This window comes from Elephantulus edwardii, unplaced genomic scaffold (genome assembly GCF_000299155.1).
Source record: "Elephantulus edwardii isolate Elephantulus edwardi_28Jun2011 unplaced genomic scaffold, EleEdw1.0 scaffold00089, whole genome shotgun sequence".
In the NCBI taxonomy this organism is placed as follows: domain Eukaryota; kingdom Metazoa; phylum Chordata; class Mammalia; order Macroscelidea; family Macroscelididae; genus Elephantulus; species Elephantulus edwardii.
The window spans coordinates 3,061,244-3,080,636 of NW_006399839.1; the positions used below are offsets into that span (position 1 = coordinate 3,061,244).

Consider the following 19,393-nt stretch of genomic DNA (forward strand, 5'->3'; position numbering starts at 1 on the left):
GGGGGGGAGTGTCTACAACGGCTGCATCCGAGGAAGAGCACTGGAAGTGAGAAGGAGCGAGACATGCTTGGCTCACAAGGCTTTTTGTTCTTAAATAGTATCTCCTTAACGTCCATTTCTCTCAGGTACCACCTTCCCAAGGAAAAATGTCAAAGAGAATCAAACTCAGTTGTTCGCTCCTGGCTACACTCTGCTCGCACAACCCCAAAATCTCTGATGGGGTTCTAAGTCTGTTTCCTCTTTGGTCCAATCTGATTTAGGGACAGATTCCAAGTCCCAAACGACAAAGCAAAGGGCTACCACCTCGAATGCCAACAAAAGAGCAAAAGTGTGAACCCACCAGTGTTGACAGTGCCCCTCGGAACCAAGACCCAGCTTCTCGCATCTGCATTGCAGACTGCTGATTTGCAGCCTTTCCGAGACAGAGCACAGCCTGGGAATCACGCTCACAGGCTTTCTCCCGTGCAGGTGGGTCACAGCGGTAACCCTCCAGCCTCCTGCAAATCATGTGCACGCTGGCCTTCTGTGTGGGGGTCCGAGAGATGCCAGCATCTTGGTCCAGTGGGGTTCTCCATCACTCTGTGTGATGGTGCCCCTGTCGGCTACCCTCAAGTTGGTCCTCAAACCGTGGTGACCCCTTACACAACAGGACAGAGCACTGGATATGCCTTATCATTGCACATGTCATGGACGTGAGAGCTAGAAACACAAGGGTTGGAGACCCAGCCCAACCATTTATCAGCCTCAGCTTCCTTATCTGTAAAATGGGGTCATTCGTATCATGTATCCCATTCCCTAGTGCTTATAGTCTCTGCAGGCATTAGGAATACAGGGAAGGGTCAGCCAGTCCAAATACTTGCCTTCAGAGTTTACAAAACGAGATGGAGACAGATACTGATGGCAAGGACAACGAGCGGTACAACTATCTAAGCACAGATGCTAAACGGAGCACAGTTGCTGGATGGTGTGAATGGTTAATATACTCAGCTACTCATGGAAAAGTTGAGGGTTCAAGTCTACTCAGAGGTGCCCTCAACATACGGCCTGATAATCTACTTCTGATCAACCAGTCTTTGCAAATCCTATGTTGCATAATTCTCCTTGGGTTGCTAGTAGTTAGTGTCTACTCAATAACAGGTTTTTTAAATTATTAATTTTAATGAAAGTTTACAGAGACTTAAGGTTTTCATTCATTCATTGTTGCACTTTTGTTCCTGCCCACCCACTCCCTACCATAAGTTTTTAAAGAGTAACAGGAGGCCTCGCCTGGCCTGTGTGGTGGTGGTCAGGGAGGGCTTCCTGAAAGGACAGCCAGGAGGCAGATCTGTCAGATGAAGCGATGGGTGTGGAGGTGAGGAGTGGTGGGGAGAGCCTGAGGGAAGGTTCTGCAGTGGGAAGGAGCCCGCAAAGCACGGGAAAGGCCCCAGCTTGTGAATGCAAAGCTGGAGGAACCGTCAGGGATGGCTGAGACTCTTGAGAGTCAAGATCAAGACTTCTGACCTTACGGCTGGAGCAATGGCAAGCACGGGAGCTTGTGTATCTGCATGATGGGCATTCTGCCTGCTTGGCGCAAAGTGTGGGGAAGGGCAAGGTGGGAAATGGGAGATGAAGTGGCCAGGATCTGGGGGGCAGTGAAAGAAAAGAAGGGGAGCAGGCAGATGTGAGAGACATCTGGGAGATTGAGCAGGTAAGACGTGGTGACTGAATGCATGTAGGGGGTGCAGGATGGTGACTTTGGGGCTCCTGGATTCCATACACAGCTAGATGAGGAAGTTGGTATTTCCCGAGAAAAGAAGCCCCAGAGGGCAAGGGTAAAAATAGGATGGTGCAGAAAATAAGAATGAGGGAGCCACATTTGATAGAATTTTTCTTTCTGAGCACAAATAAATAATTTAACAGCAGCCGAGTATCTCGCAAGAGTCAGTATTTCCTGATACTACCAACCCCAGAATTCTGAGAATTCATGGGGATTAGAGAAAGTGCACTTGATTTGGTTCATCCCCCCAGCTTTCCCATTTGCTGGCTATTTGATCTTGGTCGGGCCATTTAACCTTTGGAATCTCAATTTCCTTTTGTGAAATTGAAAAGGTAATAACTACCACCTCCCAAGGTTTTTGAAGAGATTAAATAAGATGGGTGCTGTGAAGAACATTTTGTAAATGGTAAAAGCCACCCGTAATGACAATGTTGACTCTTTACTCCCAGAAGGACACCATCATGAACTGGAGCTCCAAGCTTCACCTCAACGCTAACTTGTCTCCGAGCCAAGCTCACTCTCTTTATGCGGCCGTCCTCAGGAGCCCTCTGGAGCAGGGAAGCTGGGCCAAGAGAAGGCAGAAAATACTGAGGGAATAAGGAATATCTCTTCTAAAGGAAGCTCTGGTGGTCCAGTGGGAAAGGAGTCGTGCGGCTAATCCAAAGCCAGGCGGTTCAAATCCACCCATCAGTGATTCATGTGGAAAAGATGAGTAATCTCCTCTTCTACAATTTGTTGCCTCTGAAAACCTGCTGCAGAGTCAGCTACGACCTGGTTCTGACTCAACAGCAAACAACAACAACAACAAAGGAATGACCAGCGAGCTCTGGAGGCCTAGTGGTAAGGAGTTGCACTGCCAACTGCAACACACGTGTTCGAATCCACCAGCTGCTCTGTAGGAATAAAGAAAGGCAATCTTCTCCTGTGTAATTTACAACCTCTGAAAACCTGCTGGAGGATCTGCTATGAGTCAGTTTTGATTCGAGGGTGCACATCAACATCAGGATGACTGAAAAGCAGTGCCTCTGAATCGTGATGTTGGAGAAGAGTACGGAATATTCCATGGATTGCCTGAAGAACAAATGAGCGTGCCCTGGAGGGAGTGCAACCCGAGCACTCCTTAGAGGCTATCTATAGTGACACCTGAGGGAAGCTGGCCAGGAGTCAGAATCAACTTAAAGAGAGGAGGGTGGGTGGGCTTGGTTCTAGACGCTATAGTGCTCAGAGCTCTGTCAAAACCCTCTGTGTGTGTGTGTGTGTGTGTGTGTGTGTGTGTGTGTGTGTGTGTGTGGAAAAGGGTCAATGCCTTAAATACTACCTCTTCAAAACACTCTGGATGGAAGAATGACCAGTCACTGGACTAAGCATCCAGCTACCAGAGGAGGGGTTTAGGGGAAGAGAACTTGTCAATACCTGAAACAACTGAGCTGGAACCAGGAATCAGGTTGCCTGCATGATTTCTTCCTAAACTCAGGTTACCTACTACTTTTCTGGCCTCCGTGAAACTACAGCAGAGTCATGGGCTCTTTTGTGCATCATCTCGGGCAATGACCTGCATGTTCCTGGACAGTTACTCTTTCTACCTCATTTTTCTGGACTATTCCGAATCACCTCCCAGTGTCAAGTATCTGTTCACCCTCCACTTTCTTCCTCCTAAACCACATCCCATTACTTTCTGCCTCTCTGAAATTTGAAAGGATTCTAATCATTTGCCAAGTGAAAGGTTTAAAAGACCCATTTTACAAGGAGGATACAGAGATGACTGTGATGCTGGTGAAGAATACGGAATAGTCTCTGGACTGCGAAAGGAACAAATAAATATATCTTGGAGGGAGTAGGAGAACCAGGGTGCTCTAGAGGGTGGAACAGTGACATTCCACCTCACATACACTGTGTCAGGAGGGGCCAGTCCTTGGAAGAAGGCATCATGCTGGGAGAGGTAGTGAGTCAGAGAAATGGAGGACCCTCAGAAACCTGGGGTGACACAGTGACTACACAAGAGGATAGAGCAGAGCCGAAATGGTAAAGACCATGGAGGAGACAGTGAGGTTCAGGTCTGTTGTTTATAGGGTCGCTGTGAGTTGCAATTGACACACCACCACTTAACAACAACAATAACATATATTTCATTAAAAAGGAGTCCTAGTGGCACAGTGGGTTAAGCACTGTGACCAATAACTCGAATTCACCATCTGCTCTGCTGAGAGAAATGTGAGGCTGGCTGCTTCTGTAAAGGTTTACAGAGTTGGAACTCTATGGAGCAATTCTACTCTACACTATGGGGGTGTCATGAGTTGAAGCCTATTCAATAGTAGTGGGTGTTTTGGGGTTTATTTACTTTTTTAAAAAAATTCTTTTTATTTTTATTCTTTTTTTGTGCATGTACCATCAAATCAGATCCGACTGGTATAGGAGGAGATTATCCCTCCTTCTCCAGCAAAGCATATGGTGGATCTGAACCACGCACCTCTGGAATTGCAGTGCAGCTTCTTGTCACTAGGCCACCAGAGCTCCCTGGGTATATTTACTTTTCAGAAAATCCTCAAACTCCTTGCCATCAAGCCAGAACTAACTCAAAGCTGATCCTCCAGCAGATTTTCAGAGGCAGTAAACTACACAGGAGAAGACTGGCCATCTTTGTCCTGAGGAACAGCTGGTGGGAGTAGAACCTCCAACCTTTGGGTTGGCAGTGTAACTCCTTACTCATTGCCCAACCATTGCCATCAATACAACTGTGACCCGTGGTGATCTACCATTGGGTTTCGAGGCTGTAAATCTTGACAGGAGGAGACTCCCAACCTTTTTTGCTTAGGAACTATGGATTTGAACCTCAAATGGTGGTAATAAGAGATGCCTGCTAGGAATTCTCCATTTCCCCAGTTTTTGTGCTTGCTCCCAACCACAGCTCATCCTAACGCAGTGTTACACTGCACACTCCTGGGAGTCATGGACCATCTCTGGTTTACTGCTGTTCCCTCAGTGGGCAGCACTGTCCAAGTCTACACATTAAGGGAGACAGTTCAAGTGGAAGGCAAGAGGGAGTGGTGGAGACTGTAGAGAAGTGGAGAGTCTTCACGTAGAAAGGAGGTCTAGCTAGTGGCTGCCATGCAGGGAGGCAAGGCTGGTACCAGCTCACTCCCTCCAGAGGGGTTGCAGGGTGACGACCCCAGCAACTGAACTTGTTGCTCTTGATCTGGAACTGACTCATCTCTGATTCTCCAGTGGGTTTTCAGAGGCTGCACATCCCGTGGGACAAGAGTAAACATCTTTCTCCTGAGGAGCAGCTGGAAGGTTCGAACCACCCACATATGGGCCGGCAGTGCAGCTCCTTATTTACTAGGCCACCACAGCTGGGGTTTCTGGATGACCCCATAGGCCCCATTATAAGTAAAGGAGTGTATAAATGAGATGTCACACCCGTGGGTAACACTTCAGAAACACTTGTGTTCAGAAAAAAGAGTGCTGAGTGGTGGGGATGGGGGTCTTACGGAGTCTGGAAAATCATCATCAAAGAGCAGTCTAGAACCAGCAGCATCAGAGTCAGCAGCGAGCTTGTTAGAAAGGCAAAGTCTAATGGACTTTTCCACCTTGTGTCTCTCTTGATGGGTCTAGGTAGAATTTTATCAGTGTCACTGGGTTTCTCTCACCTATGAAGAAGAGCTTTTTATTTCATTGAATTTTTTTTCCTATATTTTGCTCAACTTAAATGTTATTAGTTGTTAAGGTTTGTGTTTTTTGTTTTTTTTTTTTAAACTCACAGTTGTGGGATTTATTAAGAAGACAGGTTGGTGGGGTGGGGAAGGCAAAGGATATTACACAGTGAAATTTCGGGCTTAGTTTAGCAAATCCCTCAATTAGTTCAGACAACATCTCAATCAACAAGCGAAAGTCCAGGTTCCATTCAGCAGCACAAAGGCAAAAAGCTGCTTTCTTAAATCATCCAGCAAGCTTGATGCCACAGCAGTCACAAGGAGGTTCTTCATTTAATTATCCCTCAAGCAGAATCTTTTCTCTCTGGCTGGGTCTCCAGGGTGTTATTAGTTTTTTAAAAAATTTCTTGGGGAGCTCTGGTGGCCTAGTGGTAAGGAGCTGCAACTACAATCCCAGAGACGCACGGTTTGAATCCACCAGATGCTCTGCCGGGAAAGGAGGGACAATCTCCTCCTGTACCAGTCAGATGTGATTTGACGGTACACTCACACAAAAACAATAAAATTTTTTAAAAAATTTCTTACTCCTTTTTTTCTATTTTTTCTTCATTTGTCTAGGACCGATTTTGGATCTGCCTTACTTACCACAGATTATTTGAAACTAGAAATTTCCCTCTGAGAGTTCTTTTAGATTCATTCTACAAATTTGGATATACTATGCAGTCATTTTCATCCAGGGTAGAAGTATTTTCTGTTACCTTTTGCATTTATTTCTTGACCCAATGTTTATTTTATTTGTGTTTTTTTCACCTATTTCAGGATTTCCCCAATGATTCATTTTTTTATGTATATTTTAATTTTTAGTTGTAAAATATATGTGATTTAAATCCTTTTTTAAAACAAAAGAATTCATTTTGGGTTAAAAAACCTGCATTTGAGCCAGGTCCAGGTGACTGGTGCTACACATCATAATCTGAGAAACAAAGGTCTGGTTTGCCTCTGATCTAATGGTCGTGATAATATTAGGCTGAACTGTGTAAAGCTGCAGATATTTGATGATCCTGTTATGGACAAAAGTGTCAATATCAGATGGTGCAACCTCAACTATAACCTATTTTGCACAGAACACTTTGGGCCCAGGGCAGCGAATGCTTCAAAAAGCTCTCATCAGAATCTGTACCTGAGGCTCAGGGACAAACAGGAATTTCATTTGGCCCACACATTAACTTTTCTTTTTTTCCAAATTGGTTACCAACATTGAAGGATTGCAGAGTTTCACACAAATAAAGATTTCTGGCTTTCGTGGAAGGCTGGAAGATGTGTTGGTATTGAGCCTGTATTCCTGCATGCCAGCAACCAACTCAAGCAGGCGGTGGGCCCCCCAACCTTTAGACGGGGGATGGCTTTTCAGTTCCCCTCATTCCTCATGCAGCCTCATCTGTTTCTTGCCAGGCTCCTGTCAGTATACAAGTCAGGAATCCCTGTTTATACATTGCTCTCACTTCTCACCAAGTTGACTCCAACGCCATGTGTTTCAGAGCAGAACTGTGCTCCAGAGAGACTTCAAGGGTCGATTCTTTTAGAAGGAGACTGGCAAGCCTTTCTTCTGAGGTGCCTCTGGGTGGACTTGAACCTCCAACCTTTTGGTTAGTACCTGTGCTTGTTAACCATTCATACTTCCTCAGGACTCCTCTGCTAGGCAAATCAAAACCAAATTCACTGCTGCCCACTCAGTTCTGATCCATAATGATCCTCTACTGGGTTTTGAAAGCTGTCAATCTTTCTGGGAGGAGATGCTCTATCTTTATCTCACAGGACACCCGGAGGATTTGAACTGGTGACCTAGTAGTTTATGGCCCATCCCTTAATACACTCTGCCACCTGGACTCCTTTTCTGCTAAACACTGGGTTTTAAAGGGAGACAAAGACAGTCACCTTTCTGAGCATCGTGGTGAAGGAACAAGCAGTGCTTGTTCAGGTCCTGCCAGTGGCTAATCTCTAATGGATTCAGGTGTGTGATGAACCCCCCGCCCTGAGAAGCCGCTCTGCATCGAGTCCTACTCGTGCCTGTGGCATGGGCCCAGCCCTCACCCTTGTTTTCCCCAGGTTCCGTCTCCTATGCAGCATCGCCCACAATAGTCATCTCTTAACTTCCTATCTGCTACCTCTCTCACTTCCATGTGTTTATAACATTTCTTCCTGGAGTGACACCTACCTCTCTAAATGGGGCTTTTTCCTTTTGTGAAAATGACAGCGCTGGGCCATGTGACTCCTTGAATTTCACCAGGGGGAAGGAGAACCAGGAACAAAAGCTCAAGGATTGTTCCTATGAGGTGGAGGTCAAACTGCTGCTTCTCTCCTGCTTTTTTACCAATTCTGACACCAGCTCTCCCTCCCACTTTACTCTCTCTACTGCTCTGCTGTGTTTGAGAATTCATTGCAATGGCCACACAGAACTCACTGGCCAACCTCATAATTATGGGGTTTATAAGGATGCAGTTCTTCCATCAAGATTGTCCCTTCCTGCCCTCTCCTGCAGGACTCTGCACAAGGTCTTCTCAGACAAGTGTTGCAAAGCTCCACTGCTAAGTACCCAAAGATACCCCACTTCTCCAGCAAGCCTTGGCCTGAAGGATCTAAGCTCTCCAGTTTCATGGATCAGCAAGTCTAGTTCCACCAAGTGCCAGAATGACCCAACTCCACCAGCAAGCTGAGGCCTGAAGGTGCACAGTGTCCTGGAAAGCTCCCTGTGCTGTGTCCTACCCGCTTCCTCCTTCTACTGCTGCTCCCATTCACACCTAGGTCCCACACCTACAATTCATCTATGTAATTTATTTTTTTACTTAAAAATATACTAAATGTCTCCCCTCAAAAGTGACTAATATTTACCCCTAAATACTTGCTGTCGTCACATCCTCCAGACTGTTGTAGCTAAGGGCCATCATGCTGACTCTAACTGACAGCGACTGTGCATAACGGAACTGAACTCTGCCCAGTGCTGTGCCGCCCGCATACCCTCTGCTGGGCTTAAGAGCATCGGTGCGGTCACTGTGCCAGCCTACCTCACTGAGAGGGTCTTCCTCTCTTTTGCTGACCCTCTATTTTTTCCCAGCTTGATGTCCTTCTCTGTGGGCTGGCCACTCCTGATAAGATGCCCACAGTATATACGACAAGGATTGTCTTAATCCTCCCTGCTTCTACAGAGCGACACTGGTGAAATCATGGTATGAAGAGGCTAGCTAAGCTTTCTATTATGAAAATGAATGCTGTTGAGTAAATGTTTATAAACATCATCCTAGTCCCATCATGAGAAACCACTGAACAAACTCAAGTTGAGGGAAGACCCTTTAGAGTCTCCCAGGGCACAATGTTTTGAACCAGGTACTGGAATTTCCCTGCGACCCACAGAGGTGGCGCTTACAGCGGAGGTAAACGGGGCAGTGGCTTGTCTAAGGTTACAGGGCCAGAAAGTAGCAGTGGCTGGATTTGAATCCAGCTCCTCCTCATTACCTTGTGTGGAAAGAGCCTGAGGTATCCAAGAAACCAGTGTCACAGTCCTGGCAGAATGGTGAATGAGATCCCTGTGCTTGGGAGGAAATAGCTGGGCCTGAGAAGGCTGTTCAAGATGCCATTCAGAGTAACCCTTGGAGTTTGAGGGCTCCTGGGCCCACCCAGGCCACAGAGGCAGCCAGCAGTGGAAAGGAGACCTGGGGAGCTAGTCCAGGGAAAGGCTTCCAGCTCATCTCCTCATTCCTCAAGAGACGCTGAGCCTGTTCTGTGCTGACAGAGGGACCTGCCTCCTACTCACTGCTCCCTGGCCTGATGTAATGAGCACTGCGGAAGAGGGCTCGACTGGGATGCTAAACAACTGTAAATGACATTGTCACCAGACTTCATAAAGCATGGTGACTCACAGCCTTAATTAAAATGCTGAGGGGAAAATGTAAAGACAGACTGCCACAGAAAGCGGTGACACTCTGCGAAAATGCAGGATTACTTCTTCCAGGAAAAGAAAACGAGAGAGCGAGATGGAGGGACAGGCGGACTCTCGCGTGTGCGTGTGTCTGTGCATTTGCGTGTGGGTGCGCACACACAGGAGTACAGAACGGTTGGGGGAGTACAGAACGGTTGGGGGATTGGGAGACCGAGGTTATTTTCCAGAGGAATGTGGGGAAATTCCACAAAGAGCAAATTTTCAATCTCTCCCTGCCTTTCAAGTTTACTAGGGAAAACTCTGAACACGGAAAATGTAAAAGGGTAGTATAGTTGTTGTTGTTAGGTGTCACTGAGTTGACCCCACCTCGCAGCAGCCCTGTTTACGACAGATCTGAACAGCGCCCGGGCCTGCGCCACCCTCACACCGTTGCTCCGTTTCAGCCCTCTGCAGCAGCCACTGTCTCAACCCATCTCGTTGAGTCTTCCCGTTCATTTGCTGACCCTCCGCTCTCCCACGCGTGATGTCTTTTTCCAGGGGCTGGTCCCTCCTGATAACATGTTCTAAACACAGGAGACAAACTCTCTCTACATCCTTGCTTCTAAAGAACATTCTGCCTGAACTTCTTCCAAGACAGATTTGTTTGTTCTGCTGGCAGTCCACGGTATATTTAATATTCTCCGCCAACACCCATAAGTGTCCAACTCGATCTGACAGCTATTCGTAATTTGCCATCCTTGCCTTGTACAGCTTCCTGTCTGTCTTGACAATGAACCATCTGAAAAGAAGCCACTGACACCATAATCTTTAAATTCTCAAAGTCTGTTATCTCCCAAGAATAAAGACATCCTCCTAAAAAAAAACCAAAACCAACCTGTGCTGCTATTATACCTAAGAAAATGAACCGTAATTGCATAACTTCAACAAATACTCAATTAAGGTGTTTTTAAACAGTGTCAACTTGGTAGTCAATCAAATTCTACTTCTTGAGGGAGAGAATTCAGGCAACATGCTATATAGAAGCAGGCTGTTTATGGAGTTCTCAACCTAAAATCCAGGTCTGGGGGGGCTTCATATCCTTCCCTCCAAGGATGCAAAGGTGAATGAAAATTAGAAAAAAATAGATAGCAGATACTTATTAAGATGGATTAAGAGAAAGGCAATGTATACTCAGTAAGAGGAGACCAGCACAATCCCATTAAAGAAAGGGAAGACACCGAGACAGACAGGATTAATGGAATTCAGAATAACAGGGAGGAAGTAGGGAAAGTGTGACTACATTGTGGATAATGAAATGAATGGTTAGAACACAAGGTATGAATAGTTGAACATGAGACTGATTTGCTTTGTAAACTTTCATTCAAATCACTATAAAAAGAGAAAATAAAAAAAACCCCAAACAAACCACCAAACCCAAACCAAAAACCACTAACACCCTTTCCTCTAAGAACTACCTTAGGCCATGTCTAGTAATTGGGGGGGGGGGGGAAGAGAAAAGAAAGAAACTTTATTCAAAATAAACTCTCCAAATGCCTTCCTCCAATTTAGCTACTGCTTTACCCTAAAATTTGACCCCCAATGACTTCTTGTGTCTGAAACACAAATTCATCCTCAAAAGGCCAAAGAGATAGCAGTGGTGGGCAGATTCCAAAGGGGAACAGCATCAGTTCTGAAGGCAAGTCGGCAAGAAAGTCAGTCTGGTGGCATCCAGGGTGAACCTGTGTGCGTTAGAGTAAATCTCTGCTCCTCACAGGTTTTTCCTAGGCTAACTTTTCAGAAACAGATTTCCAGGCCTTTCTTCTGCGGTACCTACGAGTGGTCTTAAACTTCCAACCTTTCAGTCAGCACCTGAGACTGATCACTGTTTTCACCTGAAAAAAATTTCAATACTCAAATTTCCTGGGCCTAAAAGGCAGAAGTTAAACTTTTCTCTGTTGAATGAGAAAAACTTAAGCCAAGACATCTCATTCAATCCTTGCCCCTCATATAGTGCTTTGCAAGAATCAGATTTTCTACCTTAAAAGACACACTGTGCACCCCAACCTCTAAACCCATTGTCAAGTCAATTCCAATTCACAGAGACCCTATAGAATAAAGCAGCCCCATAAGATCTGTTTTGACTGTAAGTCTTCATGGAAGAACACTGCCTCATCCTTCTCTCACAGAGCAGCTGGTAGACTTAAACCACTGATCTTCTGGTTAACAGTCCAACCCTCAACCCACTGCATCACCAGAGCCTCTCTTCACAGCTGAGAAAACCAGGAGGAAGATGTGTTTTGCTTCTCTTCCTTACCTGAATTTTGGTTCAGGAACATCATTGGCTTTTATTTTCTTTTTCTGAATATTTCATAGCCAAGACACTGCTTCGAAAATCAGAGAGAAAATTATGCCCAAAATGTGTCAGCTGCTACCGAAGGACTATTCTAACTTATTCCTGTATGTTACATCTTTACACTCAAAATTCCTGGGATGACACACAGCCTTACAAGATCCAGATGTTTATTTTCATGAACAAGGAAGATGAACTGCGAACATGATTTGCCACATTGTTGGGTCAGCTGCTGTGGAGTTGGCCCAGACTATGGGGACCGCATGCACTGCACTGTGTAAATCTGCCATCAAGGACTTCCAGAACAAGGACGTCAGCTGAAAGACTAAAGGGTGCCTGACCCAAACCATGGTATTCGCAAGTGCTTCATATGAACCTGCAAGTTAGACAACGATTAAGGAACACCAAAAAGGAACAGACGCCTTTGAACCACGGTGTTGGTTGGCAGAGTAGTGAGTAGCTCACGGACCGCCAAAAGAAAACAGAACCTCTTGGAGGAAGTGCAACGAGGGTGCTCCTTAGAGTTGAGGATGGTGAAACTGCATCTCACAGATTCTGGGCATATTTGGAAGGAGGCACCAGTCCTTGAAAAAAGACATGATGCTTTGAAAACAATTCAGTGAACGAGAAGACGACCCTCAATGAGGTGGACTGACACAGTGATGGCAACAATAGGCTCGGGCATGACAGAGATTGGGAGGACGGTGCTGGGCGGAGCTGGATTTGGATCTGTGGTCCACAGGTTGCTACGAGTCAGAGCTGACTTGACAGCCATACAGACAACAACATGAGGACTGCACGCTGAGCAAGATTAGGCCACTGTGGTCCATGGGGCTTCCCAGACTTATCTGTGGAAGCAGATCGCCAGGCCTTTCTTCCTAAGCCCATCTTAATCTGGAATCTCTGCCAAGATCGGCTCAGCATCTCAGCAACATGCACGCACGCTTCCACTGACAGATGGGTGCCCTACGGATCCCTGGCCAGGAATTGAACCAGAGTCTCCTGCCTAGAAGGTGAGAATTCTACCACTGAGCCACTGCTGCCCCCATCTGCCACCGTGTGTTCTGGCTTTTGGTTAGCTGACCACTTTCCCACACACTCTGAGCGACGTGAAAGTGGGGATCCAGCTTCACCCCTTTGTGCTCAAGTCTCTCCTTTAGAAGCTAGAAGCCCAGGCCTGTTGTGTTAAATGCATGAGAGGCTGCCAGGCTCTGCTCCCACCTAGTACCCTCTCAGAAAGGATGGCTACATATTCGAGCAGTCTGTAGTATGTCAGTCCTGAATCCTTGTACAAGCCCCCTGCTTCATTTCCAACTGGAAAGAGACCCACCTTTACAATTCTCATGGACAAGGCAGGCTTCTGCAAGCTTCTCAGAGGGAGGAGCCTCTGAAATCCAACCACTCCATTTCACAAATGAGGAAACTGAGGCTGACCAAAGGCAGGCCTCAGTGTCCTGACTGACCAATGACGCTGTGTTTCCTCTTTTGTCATGACCGCTCAGACGGGCTCCAGGCTTCCCAAGATGACACTCTCTTTGGGTTCTCTGTCCAGAGTTCTCCCTTTCAACTTGGCAGTGCCTGGTCCAGCCCATCACTCAAGATCCTGTCCCAAGAGCACTGTACTGATCAGCAGCCCACCAGTTCAGCTGCCACTTCCTCCAAGAAGCCTTCCGTGATAAGCACATCGTCCTTGTGTAGGCACATCTGTAAGCTTTTTTAAGCCCCCTGTCCCCCCAAAGCCCCCCCCAACCTTTTTCTTGCAATTCAGGCGAAAGTTTACAGAGCAAGTTATCTTTCTGTCAACAACTTACCAGCGTTTTATTTTGTGACTCTGACTGCAATCCCCTCACTGTAAGTGCTCTTTCCACGTCCTCCCTGGATTTTCTGTTTCCATTCACCTTTCTTTCCTCTGGGGAAAGAAGGCACCTGGTGGCACTTCAGGCTAAACATTCGGTTGCTAACCAAGAGGTCGGCAGTTCAAGCCCACCACACACTTTGTAGAACAGTGAGGCAGCCTGTTTCTGTAAAGACTGTAGCCTCGGAAATTCTACAAGGTTGTTCTATTCTGTCCCACAGAGTCGCTATGTGTCAGAATTGAGTGGGTTTCTGTCATATCTCTTCATGCTTTTTCTGGGGGAGAGGGTGTCCTTTGGGTCCTGCGTAGGGGACTCTCTTGCAGAAACGTCACACCTAGTACAGGGCTCCACCAGATGTGATTATGCCATGTCTGCCACTCAACACTCGTAATCACGTATTTGACAAAGGCGTGGATGTCCACGGAACAATCAGACACCATCAACACTGCCCCTCCCGGCGTGCTGTCACCAACACAACTCTGCCGTGATCCCTGCCTGCCTCTTCCTGTCAGCTGTCCCCTCACGGGGGCCTCGGGCCATCGTCTGTTGATGCATCACTTTCATTTAATAGAGCGGCTGGGCTCAATCTTCCAGAGTCGTAGGACACTGCTCGTAACTCTCTCCTCGGAACGGACAAGTGAGCCACAGAAGCACGTCAGTGATGTGCAGAGACTAGGTGGGGGCTGTCACACGGAGAATTTATGATCTTAAAAAATATGCTGAAGTCGTATCTGCAAATGTGATCATATTTGGAAGCAAGTTTTTTCTTTTGTTGTCAGTAAGTTAGATGAGGCTGGATCAGAGTTGGGTGGGTCCTTGTCCTTATCGTATTATGACTAGTGTCTCATAAAAAACAATGAAGGGCACAGAGACTCCTACACAGAAGAGAGGATACCTGGCAGCAGAGACAGATGCATCTGCGGGCAGCACAGGACATGGAATACTGCCGCCGCCAGATGCTGAGAGGCACAGGGTGCTAGCCGCTCCTCTCTCAGACCCCACTCTGGACGGCCAGCTTCCAGAACTACAATGACATAAATGTCTGTTCTTTGAGGCTAACCGTGCTGTGCTATTTTGCAGTGATGGTTCAGGAGACCAAGCTTGTGGCAAGTTTAGAGGTTGGGATGAACCCAAGCCAGGCGGTTTGGTGGCATCAAAGGGAGTTAAGCCCGAGAAATGGCTCAGTTCCTGATGTTAAACCCAGGGACTAACTCTTAAAAGGGAGCTTTTCTGTCCGAAAGGATGGCCGGACAAACTGAGCTGATGCCCACCTGGTCCCTCCCTGCCCACAAGCAGGAAGGGGGCGGGTAACATTTGTGTTCAGAACCCACAGAGCTTCTTCATGCTGGACACACACAAGAGTTATCACCAAGGAGCAGCCGCCAAGAGTCCAGCCTCTTAGGTCCCATCTCCACTGTCTCTCTGTCTGTGGGACTCGGCAAACTGCTCACCCTTTCTGTGCCTCAGTTGCCCTACTTGTAAAATGGAGAGTGACACAGACAAGGGCTGAAGACGCTAGCAGGAAGTCCTATTAAAAATGCAGACCCTCCAGGTAGATTTTGGGTCAGGTCTAGCATATTTCTTTTCCAATTTTTAGAAACTTTTGTGGTGGAATATGTGTTCACGTAACATTTCAATCACTTTTCTGCGTGCAATTCGGTGGCACTCACTGCTCTGACTGTGCAACCGGCCTCATGCTCTTGGGTTGTCATTGTTGTTGTCTATTTAAATCACTATGAAGGAGGCCTAGTTCTGCAGTAGGTAAGTGTTGGACTGCTAATCTAAAGGTCAGCAGTTCAAACCTACCAGCTGTTTCAAAGAAAAATGATGATGCCGTCTTCTCCTGTCAAGATTTACAGCCTCAGGAACCAGACGTGCAGCCATGGATCAAAACCAACTAGATGGCAGTGGGTCTGGATGGGTCCGTTTTAAAGGTGCACTTGGCACTGCACTGCCACCTCCACCTGCCTGACCCGCCAGTGCACGTGTCCATGCTGGAATGCCCGTGCGGATTCAGATGCCAGCTGGCTCCTGGGCTAGAGGTTGCCACTCACTAATTGATGCCTAAGGGCTCGCTATCTTTCAGAGAGAACAAGAAAAACAGGTGTGTCCATAGCTGTTACAGCCTCTGTGTTGTTAGTCACATGACCCCCTCTGCCCATGATGGGGTGCAGGCCCCTCTGCTTAAACATCTTGGGCTATAACTGGTCCTGAAACGCCAAGTTCAGTTTCTGTATACTCCAGCATCTAGTGGGAAAATGTTCTGGTTCTGACGGTACAGACTGTGGCCCATGGATCCTAGCACACCACATGGTAAGGTCCACCGAGCCCCACGCCAAAGCCCAGTGACAAAAACACTCCCTGAGTCTCCTCACATGATACCCCGGAACATATACCTAAAAACCCAGCCAAACAAGCCTGTGCATGCTCTCAATTATTCAAGTTTTCTTGAGTCCCGTGTACCAGCCACCAGGAAGAATTAAAACATCTAGCCCTGGTACAGAGACACCCCCACCCCTCCACCCAGAGAGCTGCTGGCCCCTCCAAACCTCTTGTTCTCACCTCTCCCAGAGTGGTCTCTCTCCAAATACAAATTACTGGCCAAAAATGACTTCATTAAGCTCTATCCAACCCAACCCTACCCTCAAGTCAAGAAAGCTAAGTGCACATCAGAAGGACACTTTCTTCTGTCCGGGGCTTCTCAGAATCACCAAAGTTAGCATAAAATACCTATTTACAAAATTATCATCTTCCCCCCACCCCTTATGGGAGTTCATTCTCTCCAGACAACAGCCAAAAGCCCAGCTGGAGGTCACCCAGCTGTGGAGTGAGCTAAGCTGGCTCTCAAACAGAGGGTGCTCCCTCCTGCCTACTCAGCTGTGCCACTGGCAGGTGGGGTGCCCTCCGGCCCTGGGAGATGGATCAGGTTAGGAGTCTGCACTTGCCCGGAGGCCTGAGAAAAGACCCACATGACAAAGCCAGAAGGGCTGAGTAGTTCCCTCAGTTTCCAGTTCTGTAAAATGGGATTTGGATCGCTAGAGCCTGGGGAAGCACATTGGATAGGTTCCTGGGATACCCTGTGTGTGAATGGGGTGTTGGAGCCGGCACGGGGCGGTGGGGGGCTGTGTGTTGATGGGTCTGGCAGCTTCCGGGGTCCTGAGTGGCGGAGAAGGGCTTGGGGTGGGAGCTGGCACACAGGGACGGCACATTCCTTTCCAGACCTGCCCAGGTGTCTCAAGCCTGCCTACTGACAGGGTACAGACCCTGTTTATCTCAAAACAACTAAAGGGACCATCTACACCCGGTGAGTGGCAGAAATGCTCCTCGGTTTGCCCAGCCTGGAGTCACTTGAGATTGAGAGTTGCTGAAAAAAGAGCCACGTTACCCCTCTTTTCTCTGGGGGCAAGACATGGGTCCCGGTGGCCTCCATTCTCTTCCAGAGCACTGGGAAGTCAGTGGCCATGGTGCCTGCCTGCATCCACCTTTGCTCAGAAGCGCCCCCAGGAACGCTCCCTCCACTAGGGTCTGAGCGCGGCTGGAGTGGGGCAGAGGGTCTCCGCTATCAGCCTTGATGCCTATTCCCTGGGACTAGCCTGACGGGAGAACGCTCAGTTCTTACTGGCGGGAAGCCCTCAATACCAGAGTCTTCCCTATCCGCCTTGCAACGTTCTAATAATATCAACTTTCCATGCATCTTGAGTATTCTTTCCTGAGCCTGAGAGAGTCCTGTTCACAATTTTTGGGGGGCAAGTCCTCACGTCAGCTCCAAGAGAAACATACTGTTTACCCCACCTTACAGATTAGAAAATGGAGGCGCAGAGAGGGAAAGGGGCTTTACTGAGGTCATCCAGAAAATAAGGGTAAATGTAGGATAAGAACGCGGAGGTGCCACTGGAAGCTTCCTGCGCTCACGCTACCGCCTTCTCGGCGCGCACGTCTTGCCACCGCCGGCCACAAGCCCCGATCCCCAGCGCTCGGAGCCCGGTAGATGGAGGCAAGCGGCTGCCAGGCTCGAATGCGCAGTCTAGAAAGCCCCGACTGCCTCCAAAGACCCAAGAGCTCCTCAGCTGACCCTGAAGTTGGATCTCAGGGGGACCCTGCACTGACCCTTGTCACTTGTTAGCAAACATCTGGCCGGCAAAACACTGTCTGCTCTCAACCCCGTGGGAAAGCACCCCTCGCCCATCCGAGGGACCAGCCTGGCGATGTGGCGGCTCCCTGACGGGGAAGGACAACTTTCCCCGGTTCTGGATCTTGCGCTCCTATCCCATCACCAGGACGGAAGAAGTAGATGCAGACGGCACCCCTGTGGCCATGGCGCGCCCATCTCATCCTGCCAGGGCCTGGGTTAACGAGGGCTGAGGGTCCCCATAAAGTTGACAGAGAGGCAGAAACAGCATTTGCGACCCCCAAGCCTTCTGGCCCCGGCTCCCCACCGCGGAGGCTGGCCCTGCCGGAGTCCGCCATTACCGAGCTCGCCGCCGATTCAGTGGAGATCAGGGACCTCAGAGAGCTCAAAGTTGAGGTCAGGCAGGTGCCCGGAGCCCTGGTCCCCAGGGACTGGCGTCCCCAGATTGGGTTGCCGACTAGGGGTAGCTGGCGCCGCCAAAGGGGCCGCCATTACCGCAGGCGCGCAATTGGGAGCCGAGCGCGGCGGCGGCAGGTCGCGGGTCCCCATAAAGTTGGTGCCGTGCGGGGTGCCCAGACCCCAGGTCTGGAGCCCCGAAACCGAGCCGCCCGCTGGGAAGAGGAGAAGGGCCCTCTGACCAAGTTGGGACAAGCGCCCAGCGCTGCGCCTGGCCCGCTCCAGGGGCTCGCGCAGGAGCCAGGCGCCCGGGGAGGTGGCGAGGGCGCGGGACGCCTCCAGGAACTCACCTGCCGCCGAGCCAGCGGCGCCCCGGCTGCCGCTCCGCGCTGCGCACCTGCCCGCCGGCCCTGCTGGCCGCTCGCCCGCCTCTTCCTCCACCTCCCGGGCGCTCGCGGCCGCCTCGCTCCGGCTCCGAGTCCTCCGAGCCCGCCACCCCGCGCGGCTGGAGGGCGCCAGTGGCACGGAATCACCTCCGGGTAGGAACCGCGCGCACGGCCCTCCCCCTTTCCCTCCTCTTTGTGCCTCTAAGATCTCTCCCCATCCCCCTCGCCTACCCCGACCCCTCCCTTCTCCCCTCGCCTCCCCTCCGCCACCCCAGCGAACCCAAGTTCAGGACAGAGGCTGCGGGCTTCCCCCGCGCAGTGCGCCCCGCGCGCGCCCCTGGCTCACCCCGGCCGCTCGGCCGCCGCTCTCCGCCTCTCCGAGGAGCCTCGGCGCTAAGTAGCTCCTCGCCCAGCGGCTGCACACGCGGCATAAATATGTAAGGACCGCTCCGTGAGCTCAGCGAGGGTCGTGAGGGGGGAATTTATTTCTTAATGTCCCTCCTTTATCCTATCCTCGCTGAAACGAATTAGCAGTGACGTCCAACCCGGCTGGTTTATGGGTGTGGGGAGAGAGACGTCGCAACCCTCATTAGAGAGCCGCTCTGGGCTCCGAAGCATACATCTTTTATATAACCTAATTTCCATTTTTTTCCCCCCTTCTATCAGGAAACACACACTCACACAATGACAATTTCTGGGAGTCTGGTGGGGGCTGAATGGAGTAGCCACACAGGGGAGGGCAGGGCTCGGGGTGAAGGAAGCTCCTGAGAGACAAGGATGGGCATCTGGGTCTCAGCGTTGGGCTGACACTCCTGACTGGGGCGGTGGACCGCAGGCCCGCTTTTGGACAGGGTCAGCAGCCCCTGAACCAGCTGGAGGTGGCAGCCTGGGTCTGGCCCCGAGCCTGGTGGGTGGGCAGAGAGACGAAGAGAGATCATCAGTTCTAGAAATACTACC

At 49.3% G+C, this 19,393-nt stretch overlaps 1 protein-coding gene across 1 annotated transcript in view; it reads right to left on the minus strand.

Moving 5' to 3' along the window:
• The window catches only part of NOS1 (nitric oxide synthase 1 (neuronal)), a 130,833-nt gene extending 111,793 nt beyond the window's left edge, over nt 1-19,040 (minus strand). The window contains exon 1 of the mRNA XM_006890404.1: nt 18,783-19,040. The gene's annotated coding sequence lies outside the window, so the exon portion shown is untranslated. The remainder of the gene's footprint in view (nt 1-18,782) is intronic.
• Between the last annotated feature and the right edge of the window lie 353 nt (nt 19,041-19,393).